Raw genomic sequence first — 11,900 nt, forward strand, 5'->3', positions numbered from 1 at the left:
ACCTAGTTAAAACTTAATTAAATTCAATAGTTCATAAAACTTAATTAAATATATTAAACAAAGGGTGCACGTATGTATATTGTAACACCCCTAGTGTTAAGCGTCACTAAAAACTTGATCATATCATCATCAAGCATCATAAGCATACATTTTAGCTAACTATGTCTTGCATTTACTAAAATCAATGTTATTTGGTTAGTGAAGCAATGCATTTGTGTGGTGGATGAGCTAGAACCAAAAATATTTCCAAGGTACTTTGTGACCTTCTATTTTTAAAAATTCACTAAAATACTTGGAAACATACCTTAATAAACTTTGTAGTGTAAAGAATGTACTTTACACTAGGATCAAGTATAGGGTATGAATTCAAGTTCAATTCATTAAAATTTGGACCTCAAAAGTGAACTCAGTATTGAAATTCATCACTCAGACAAATCTGCCTAAGTTGTGGATTTCAACGATTGAATTCAATTTTGGAGTATTTATTAAAATGATTTTTATAAATAAAATTGTTCAAACATTAGTATCATTTGATAGTGCAAAGTTTGTGCTATACAATGGTATTATTGATTGAAAGGTTTGACTGATAATTAACCACCAATTAATTCCCAAAGTAGCTAAGTATTTATTTTGCAAAACCCCTAATTTGTCAGTTCTAAGTGATCATTGTTTTCAGTTCAGCTTACCTATGTTCTTGAGCATGGATCTCCTAATCTAGTTAGATTTAGGGGTTGGAGCTTGAAGCAAAGTTGGAGAGCAGATCAAGAGGTATGACTTCTGTTTTTGGAGCCAATTGAGTTACCATTTGAAATCAGGAGAAAAGGAAAGGAGAAGGAGGAGTTTTAGACTACTACACTCTTCTCGGTAAGCTGGTGACGCAGCTGCTTCGCCGGAGTCGGCCACCGCCCTCGCACCGCTCCCTCACACGTAGACACGCAACTATCTGCGTGGTGACTTCGTGCAGGAGCTAGAGAAGCATGGGACACCTTTCCTCTCTTCTTAAGCGCCTAGGGTTGCCGTTCTTCTCTTCTCTTCCATTCCTGCTCGCCGTCGATGATCTTGTCGTGCCGGTCAATTCAGTCACCGTCTCTTCACCCCTGCCAAATTCACCATGCCCTCACCTCCGCCATATTGTTACACGCCATCTGAGCCTGCTAGACTCGCCTCTCATCGTCTAAAGCAGTCACGCGCCATCTTCTTCACCATGGCAGCTTGCCATTACCGCCGAGGTGCGCCCTCACCATGGCCAGCATGTTCTAAGGCACCTCTCTTCCTTCTAGCTCTCGTTCTGGGTTGTCTTTGGCGCCGTGTTGCTCACCATCCTTTTCTTTTGATCTGTGGAGCAGCATACGCACCGGAACACCACCCTCGTCGCCGGTCTACGCCGCTGTAGCCGCCCATGACGACAACACACCTCCGCCGTGCCTCCGCCCCAACCAAGTAGTTAGGCTTGGTCATGGTAAGTTCCTAGTGCTGTGCATCGCTTCAATTTTACCTCTACAACACCGTAGCATCTAGAACGCCATCGCGCCGCTGTGCTCTATCCCGCCATGTAGCCTCTTCATGATGTGCTCTTCTAGGAAAAATATGAAATGATGAAAATTAATAGTTTTTGCATACTTTAAAATTACCTTTTTTAATTAATAAATGCACATTCCATGATTTTTATAGGCTAAAATAATTAACCTTTAATCATGAAACTTTTTGTGTAAATGTTATATGCAATAACCAACCTCCACAAAAAGTTTGGTACTGTTTTGATAATTTTTAATTATCCACTTAATTACATGCCTTTATTTAATTAATTAATAAATACTAAAATGTTTAGGATAAATCATAAAATAATATAAGTGTGATTTTGGATTGATTGTAGACCTTGGGACACAAACACCTCTGATGTTCCTTGACAATTTAATTACTTATTGGTTATGTTCATAATCAACTTGTTTATAATAATATTAGTATTGCTTTGTGTTCATAATCATGTTTTAGCCGACGGTTGTGTTTGTTACTCTTGGAGCTTAGCTCCTAGCCGACTAGAGCGTCGCCCATGAGCTTGCCAACTTATGTGGCAGCCCTAAGAGGTTTGTAACCACCTCTCACAGTAAGTAAAATCATTCCTCATCTCAAGAGTTCACTCTCTTGACTTGAGAATGAGGCAGGGTTGTAAACCCCTAAGCCTTAGTGGCATACCTCAACAACGTGGACTTAGGCAAGCTTTGGTGACTGAGCTGAACCACGGGATAAATCCTTGTGTCATCTTGTGCTTGTGTTGCTACACTTGTGTTCCTATTGTTGTTGAGGTTATTTCTAGAGTTTGAGGTCGATCTATTTATGTGTGGTGTTTCCACCACTTTTTAGTTATCGATCTATGATCTACTACCCTACAGGAAGCTAAGAAATATACCCGATCTAAATTTTGTTGGAAAGATTTTGAACTATGAACTAATCTCCCCTATAGGTGCGACAGTGTCGTGCTCATAGAGCGGCAGTGCCGTGGGTGAATTTGACTTCGGTTTGAGTTGAATTTTTATAGGCCTATTCACCCCCTCTAGGCGTACCTAGAGATCCTTCAAGTGGTATCAGAGCTAGGTTACCTCGTGTACGCTTCACCATGTGAGGTATGGAGCCCTGGGGAGGATCCAGTGTTGTAAAGCCCATCAATGTTGATCCGAAGGACATTGGGCTGCATGACACCGACAACAGCGAGCTTAGCGCCTCTACAGTGAGCAACTCACGCTCTCGTAGCTAGAGGCAACCGATGCCAAAAAGCTCAAAATGAAGAAGAAAGAAGAAGAAGGGCAGCTAGAAGAGAGAAAAGAGAAGCAAGAGAGAAGAAGAAGGAGCAACAACGGTTAGAAGAGAAGAAAGAAAAAAAAATAAGAAAGAAGGCTCAAGAGAGAAGCTAGAAGAAAAAGAAGAGAAGCAAGAAAGAAGAAGGAACAAGAAGCAAAAGCCTCCAATGCATCTTCAAGTAAGCTATCTAGCCACTCCAAAGATGGTGATGATGATGAGTCCTACCAAGTGCATAGCTAGAAGGACAAGAAAGGAAAGGGCAAGAAGAATGACGACAACAAATATGCCGCCGTATCCTTTAACTATTCTTCTATGTCTATGACTAACCATGATCGCAAGTCTTTCATCAATGTGCCCACGGGCAAGTTACCTTATTTCGATGGGACTAACTTACCAAGTGGAAGCACTTGATGAGAGCCTATCTTATAGGTCTTCATCCTAGCATTTAGAAGGTTGTTTGCAATGGATTTGAGCCACTGATTGATCCCAAGAATCCAACCATGGAAGAAATGAGAATCATCCACCTGCAACGGTCAAGCTACTAGTGTGCTACTTAGTGCCTTGGATGGTGATGAGTACAATAGAGTGATTAGTGTGGATGTTGTCAAGCAAATTTAAGATACTTTGCATCTTGCACATGAAGGAGTTGACAAAGTGAGAAAGGCAAGAATTGATTTGTTGATGTCCAAACTCAATTGATTTGTTATCTTGGATGGAGAAAGGTCACAAGAGATGTTTGATAGGTTGATGACCATGGTGGTAAGATTAGAGGCTATGGTTGTGATGAGCTAGATGATCACAAAGTTGTTCAAGATTATGTTATAAGCTTATTCACCAAGAAATGAGACCATAGTAACTCTAATTAGAGACAAAAAGAAGTTTGAGTACTTCACACCAAATAATGTACTTGGGAGGATCTTGACCTTTGACATGCAAAGAAAAGAAGCAAATGAGAGAAAGAAGCTTGGAGAATTGCAAGCAAAGCTAGAAGGCATCAAGATCAACAAGAATGTAGCTCTCAAGGCCAATAAATCAAGCAAGTCCAAGACCAACAAGCAAGCTTGAATTAGTAAGCCCAAAGCAGTCAAGCAAGTTTAAGAAAGAGTAGAGACCACCTCATCCTCTAGTTAGAGTGAACATGATGATGACAAATATGAGAAAGTGGATGATGTTGCTCTCTTTATGAGGAGGTTTCACAAAGGGTTGAAGAAGCAAGGGTACAAGGTAGCAAAGAGAAAGTTACCAAACAAGAAGAATAGGACATGCTATAATTATAGAAGCACCGATCATTTTATTCCCAAGTGACCACATGAGATCAAGGAGAACAAGTATAAGAAAGGGAAGAAGGAGGATAGGGCCGACCGGAGAAAGAGCAAGAAAAACATAGGAGAAGCTCACATTGGGCATGAATGTGATTCATCTATTGAAAGGTCAAGTGAAGAAGATGAGAAAGTTGCAACCATTACTATCCATGAGCCATCTTCTTCACCAAGACTCTTCACCAACATGTCCGATGATGACTACTACTCCCCTCACATTTGTCGTATGGCAAAGGGTGAGAAGGTAAAATCTAAATCCAAGGCCAAAGCTCCTCCACCTCCTAGTGATATATCTAGTAGTGATATTAGTGATAGCTCTAGTGATGATGAATCTAGTGATGAAGAAATTGATAAATTAACTAAGAACTTAGATAGAAAGACTAAACTATTCATCACTAAATTAATGAAGGACTTAGAGAGTGTCCAAACCGAGCTAGAATCTGGAGAGGGAACTCTTATCCAACAAGAGGATCTCTACATTGCTAGCAAGGAAGCTCTTACATTAGAGAGAAGTGAGGTGAAATCCTTGTGCAAGGCCTTGGCCAAAGAACAAGGGGACCATGCTATCACAAAGAAAGAAAATATTGCTCTCAAGAAAAAGTATTGTGACTTAGATGAAAAGCACAAAGAACTTGAGTTGTAATATAACATTCTTTGGGATAGCAACTCACATCCCTCTAAGGCAAAGGATACCTCTACTACCTCCACTAGTCAAGGTTGTGAAAAATGTTATAATATTGATTTGAATGCTTATTCCACTAACCTTGCAAACATGGAGGCATTGAGAAAAGAAATTGCTAGACTCAATGAGATCATTGGCAAGTGTTGCTTGAGTGGTAAGGCTCAAGTAAGTGACAAGAAGGCAAATGATTCAAAAGTGCCTCAATTCAAGCAAGGGAGACACCCCTCAATCAAGCATAGGGCATAGGCACACTACAGGAGCCAAGACAAATGGAAGAAAGATCATAAATGGCTATGAGTGTGTCAAGTTTGAGATGAAGGAAAGAGTTGGTACAGATTAGCCTACACAGACAGCGGTAGTGCTATAGTCTAGAGTGGTAGTGCTGCACCATGGTGCTGCACCATAGTAGTGCCACAGTCAAGGCCGGCTGTGCCGCTCCCCATAAAAATAGGAAGGCTACCAATTCTGCTCCTAATCAAACTAAGCCTAAGAAGAAGGTGTCCCTGCAGAAATAGGTTCTACTAGAAGCCAAGGGAATCAGTGTGGGCACTATGAACAAATATGCATATCAACCAAAGTTTCAACCACCTCAACAAAGCTTGACTTCGTGTTTTGTTTTAAGGAATAACTGCAATGGAAAAGTGGTTGCCAAATATGTTGGAAAGGAAGCCAACATATATATAGGACTACTTCTAATTGGGTACCTAAGATTCTTGTGACTAACATGCAAGGCCCTAAGTCAAATTGGGGACCTAAATCTAGGAACTAAACTTATTTTATAGGCATACTCCTCCGGTGGATCAAGTTGGGTGCTTGATAGTGGATATACAAATCATATGACCAGAGAAAGGAGTATGTTCTCATCATATTCCCCGATGACGTACTCAAATGAAAATATTATCTTTGGAGACAATTCAAAGGGGGATGTGATTGGTCTCGGTAAAGTTGCTATAACCCTTGAGCATTCAATTATAAATGTATTACATGTTGATTCATTAAGTTGCAATTTGTTGTCCGTTTCTTAATTGTGTGAGATGGGCTACAATTGTCTCTTTTCGGATAAGGGTGTGGAAGTCTTTAGAAGGGAGGATTCCTCTATTGTCTTTATAGGTCATTTAAAGAACAAGCTTTATCTAGTTGATTTCAACAAAAGTAAAGCTAATCTTGAGACTTGTTTAGTGGCAAAATCTAGTATGGAGTGGCTTTGGCATCGCCTACTAGCCCATGTTGGGATGAGGAACTTGGCCAAACTTCAAAAGGACAAACACATTCTTAGGCTAACAAATGTTCACTTTGAGAAAGATAGGATATGTAGCGCTTATCAAGCTGTAAAGCAAGTTGGAGTACCTCGCCCACCAAAGAGTATCATGACCACGATGCAACCATTGGAGCTCATACACATAGATCTCTTTGGACCGATCGCCTATCTAAGTATCGGGGGTAACAAATACGGTCTTATTATTGTTGATGATTATTCTTGTTTCACTTGGGTATTTTTCTTGTTTGATAAGTGTTAAGTTAGAGACAAAGTAAGGACTTTTGTTAGAAGAGCTCAAAAGGACTTTGGTCTCCCCATCAAGAAAATGAAAAGCTGACAATGGGACCGAATTCAAGAACACCCAAGTTGAGGAGTTTCTTGATGAAGAGGGCATCAAGCATGAGTTCTTAACTCCATACACCCGGCAACAAAATGGTATAGTAGAGAGGAAGAACCATACACTCATTGACTATGGCAAGGACTATGCTAGATGAGTACAAGACGCCTACCATCTTTTGGTGTGACGCTGTCAACACTGCTTGCCATGCCATCAACTGCCTCTGCCTACACAAGAAATTGAAGAAAACTTTATATGAGCTTCTAACCGATAACAAGCCTAAGGTGTCTTACTTTAGAGTGTTTGGGTGCAATTATTTCATACTTAACAAGAAACCCAAAATCTCTAAGTTTGCACCTAAAGTTGATGAAGGTTTTCTTCTTGGTTATGGATCAAATGAGCATGTCTACCGTGTCTTCAACAAAACCTCTGAGAGAGTTGAGGTTGCGGTAGATGTGACATTTGATGAATCTAACAGCTCTTAAGTGGAGCAAGTTCATTCAAGTGTTGTAGGAAAGGAGGATCCACCATGTGAAGCAATCAAGCAATTGGCTATTGGTGATATTAGACCACAAGAAGATGAAGTCACTAAAGTGGTGGTTCCTGAAGTTGCTGCTGCACCAATTTTTCGCTGACGTACCTAATGCTACACTGTAGCAAATACCTGCTACAACTCTAGAGTGCGGTAGTGCCACACCTACATAGTCAGCAGCAGCTGATTCGACTCTAGCTCATAGACAAAACCTACAACCCATATTTGAGCAAGATGATGATGAAGATCCAGAAGATGAACAAGAGGCCATTGAGCATCCAAGGCTAAGGCAAACAATACAACGGGATCATTCCCGTTGATAACATGCTTGGAAGTCTTCGAAAAGGGGTAACAACTCATTCACATTTAGCAAACTTTTGTCAATATTACTCGTTTGTTTCCTCTTTGGAGCCTCTTAAGGTGGAACAAGCACTTGGAGACCTAGATTGGGTGATGGCCATGCAAGAAGAGCTCAATAATTTCAAAAGAAATCAAGTGTGGACCTTGATGGAGAGACCCAACACCAATATCATTAGCACCAAGTGGGTCTTCCGTAATAAGCAAGATGAGAATGACGTGGTGACAAGAAATAAGGCAAGATTGGTTGCTCAAGGTTTCACTCAAGTAGAGGGCTTAGACTTTAAGGAAATATATGCACCGGTGGACAAGACTTGAAGCAATCTGAATGCTTCTAGCCTATGCCAGCTCATCACAATTTTAAGCTATATCAAATGGATATGAAGAGTGCATTCCTTAATGGCCCCATTCAAGAACTTGTCTATGTTGAGCAACCATCGGGTTTTGAAGATCCCAAGTTCCCCAACCACGTATACAAACTCCAAAAGGCACTCTATGGGCTTAAGCAAGCACCAAGAGCTTGGTATGAATGCCTTAAGGAATTCTTACTTAAACAAGGCTTTGAAATAGGCAAAGCTGACCCTACCCTTTTCACTCACAAAGTTGGCAAAGATATATTTGTGTGCCAAATATATGTCAATGACATAATATTTGGTAGAACTAATTATTCTTTTTGTGAGAAATTTAGTAGGATCATGACCAAGAAATTTGAGATGTCCATGATAGGTGAATTGAAGTTCTTCCTTGGATTTCAAATCAAGCAAGTGAAGGATGGAACTTTTATTAGTCAAACAAAGTACACCCATGATGTGCTCAAGAATTTGACATGGTGAATGCCAAACCTATCAAAACTCCCATGCCAACTAATGGACATCTTGATCTCAACATTGAAGGGAAAGCCATAGATACCAAGGTATATCATTCTATGATCGGCTCTATACTTTATTTGTGCGCATCCAGGCCCGATATTATGCTTAATGTGTGCATATGTGCTAGATTTCAAGCTAACCCAAAAGAGTGTCACTTAGTGGCCGTTAAGAGAATCTTTAGATATTTAGTACACACTCTTAACCTTGGTTTGTGGTATCCTAAGGGCTCTAAGTTTGATCTACTTGAGTGTAAGAGTGTACCATTTGAAGTCCTTATAATGTCAAATCTTGATGATGTTAAAATGTCTTCTTGAAAACTTGTGGGTAGGATCGTGCTGTGTATGTCTCCGATGTGCCGGATGGCACCTAGCTAAAGGGCATAGATGCCTGTCCAACCTAGGCTCCTGCTGTTCTGCCATCGGAGAGCAGTTCGTCGTCCTTATCTGAGGACATCGTGGAGAAACCTCCCAGGCATCGATAGCCACCGCATGGGAAAGAGTCAGCCCTAGAAGAGCCGGCAAAGAAGAAGAAGAAGAACCCAAACAATCCACCAGCACCCAAGGGTGGAATCTCGATGAGAGAGCCTCCGGCAGCCGACAAGTCATCACGGACTGGTCGGATGATGATGAAGACATAGGCGAGACATTGTAACAGTGTGCTACGTGGATGGACACTCTGGCACTGACTGCCAGAGCCTCTGACTAGCTAGCCCAAGGCACCGCTAGCCAGAGATCTGCTTAGGGTAGAGTCCCCAAGCCTAGATGAGAGGCTTTCGGCTGACAGGGCCACCGCAGCGAGGACATGCAAACCAACCACCTTCAGTGTTGTACCGATAACTAGAGGGCAGGGGAGCTCCAAATAGCCCTAGCCATTCAGAGCTGCACGCAGGTAGTCCAATGAGTAAGTGTTTCTGCTCTAGACTTAGTCTAAGCAAAACTAGTGTGGAAGTATCAATGATAAGACATCATGTTGTAGGGAAACATTAGCTGAGGAGCTTCACTTAGTCCACGTCAGCGCTGCTCGGCCATCGGATGGCGCCTCACTGTAGGTGAACCGTTCCTAACCCCCGATACCAGCGAACTCAGTTGTATTCATGGCTTATTTTGTTCACATATTTGGGATTCATGCGCATCCTTTCCTATGGAAACATCTTGGTTACTATGACATTAGCCTATCATTTTGATGGCATTCATGATCGTCGTAGCGCCTTCCGTAATCTTCATAATGCCATTCTTTGCAGGCGATCATCATCATGATGTGGGTGGCGATCCAAGCGGGAAGCACGAGTGACTGTCGTCCTTGAACTACCAATTAGCTTCTTCGAAGTCTGTGTGTGAGTTTGCCACCTTGAGGAGTTCGTTAATGGTTTGGGGCCTCTTGTGGTAAAGTTTGGAGCACAACTCCTGATGGTGATGGAGTCCTCTGGTGAAAGCGGAGATGGCCTCGCTGTCCCCAATATTGGGGATGGTTTTCCTTGGTTTAGAGAAGCGCCTGATGTAGCTTCATAGAGGTTCCCTAGAGGTCCTAATGGAGTTTCTCTAGATCATATTTTGTGCCACGCTGCTGGCACTGTTGCCATGTAATTCTCGATGAAGTCTTTCTTGAGATCATCCCAAGATTCGATGGAGTCCTCCCTTAGGCCGATAAGCCAATTGTTGGCTGTCTAGGGAGAGCATGACATGCAAATAATTTGCCATTACATCATTATTTCCCCCTGGCTGCACGTATGGCAATCTCATAGAGCGGCATCCACTGCTCAAGATTAGCCTTTCCTATCATAGGGATCGACCCCAAAGATCTTGAAACCTATAGGCCACTGTACAACTCATAGCTTTGCTATGAAGGGGCGAGGTCCCATTGGCTCGATAGTAGGGAGTGGTCGGAGGCCGATGGGGTCACCATGTTTGTCGTCATACTCCTGTCGGCATTGGAGTTCTGCCTAATGTCGTTGGGCACGACTATTCTTGATGCAATTACGGACATTGAGATTGACATTGATACGGTTATGGGCGTCACCACGTAGGGGTTGATTAACCTCCTAGTTGGCATTATGAGCTGGTCGGCCATGCTAATTTTGTGGTCCTTATAGTTTGGGATTGATGGCAACATTGCCCCTGGACCCCCCTTGGACGATCTGGCCACTATGGTAATGACTCCCCCCATCATGGTGAAATCTACTAGGGTTACAACTGCATGCGGTTGCTATCGAATAAGATGGAGCTGGGTTCTAGATGTTGTTGACTTAGACCTGCTTTAAGCAGTGCTTGAATCTTGAGTACCTCCGACGTTGGTGGGAGTCGAGCCAACTCATTGGTGGCCACAGCTAGATTGGCACTCGACGTCTGCTCTGCTTGCTGGTTGTCCACCATGAGGAACTCCTATTGGAGATTATGAGCGAGAGGTGGTAGGTCACCTCTGACAGCTTGGACGGCAGTCTTCTGCTTCTTCATTGCGACACCGTTGGCAATCGGCATTCCTAGTTTCATGTTCATGACGCTTGTCACTGGTCTCTCCATCGATAGCAATGCTATCATGGCTAACCATGAAGAGCTCTCTCCCAAAGCCTAGAGGGAAAGGTGTGCATGTGCTGGTAGAGCCCTCAGAGTATGGCTCAGGGCTTTCCTCTAGGATTGTATGGAGCATGTCATCTGAAAGATCTATTTGGATTTGCACCATGTTTATCATTAGGTGCAGGGTGGTTGGCCTCAAGGAAGTCAATCTGATAGAGATCGTTGACTGTGGCTACGCTCGGCATGGTCGGTGAAAAGATGGTTGTAAATGCTACATATTGAATAAAGGCACAAGATTGAGCAAGTTTGAAAAGAAATGTGATGAAGGATTCATGCTTGGTTACTCCACTACTAGCAAGGCATATAGAGTTTGGAATTTGGCTAGTGGTACTCTTGAGGAGGTGCATGACGTGAAATTTTATGAAACCAATAGTTCCTAAGAGGAAGGATGAGAATCTAGAAGATGTGAGAGGCCCTCAATTGGTCAATGCAATGAAGAATATGGACATTTGTGACATAAGGCCTAGAGAAGTGATTAATGTTGAAGATGACAAGAATCAAGTGCTCTCTAACTCAAATGTGCAAGCTAGTGGTTCTCATGATCAAGTGCAAGCAAGTGCTAGTGATGACAAAGTGCAAGATCAACAAGTGGCTAGTTCATCATCTCAACCAAGTGATCAATCAAATGCAAGAAATCAAGTATAAGTGCTCTAACCTACCAATGTTGCAAGAGATCATCCATTAGTGTCGGGGGCCAATACTAGGATACTCGAAGAGGAGCTGATAACTATCAACATTGATTCATTTGAGCGGTCAAGAGCACTGACTACACCTCTTACTGAGCCTCACCTCATCTCACTACTGAGACCATGGGCTCCGCCTCATCTGACCCCAAGGGTTGGCCCCTACTTTGATGGACAATAAGGCAGCAGGCTCTGCCTTGCCTGACCCCCAAGGGTCGGCTCCACCTTGGCTGACTTCCAAGGGTTGGCTCAATCTTATCCGACCCCCGAGGGTTGGCTCCATCTCGCTCGACATCTATGGGTAGGCCCCACCTCACTCGATGTTCGAGGGATGGCTCCGCCTCAGCTGACTCCTGAGGGTAGGCTCCACCTCGACCTGACCCCCGAGGGTCGACTCCACCTCAGCCAACATTTGAGGACTTGGCTCTGCCTCGCCCAATCCCTTAGACATGGTTCCTAACGGAAGCTCACGTCGCCGCCAACCACTATGGGCCAGA

Source organism: Miscanthus floridulus, chromosome 6 (assembly GCF_019320115.1).
Source record: "Miscanthus floridulus cultivar M001 chromosome 6, ASM1932011v1, whole genome shotgun sequence".
Lineage (NCBI taxonomy): Eukaryota > Viridiplantae > Streptophyta > Magnoliopsida > Poales > Poaceae > Miscanthus > Miscanthus floridulus.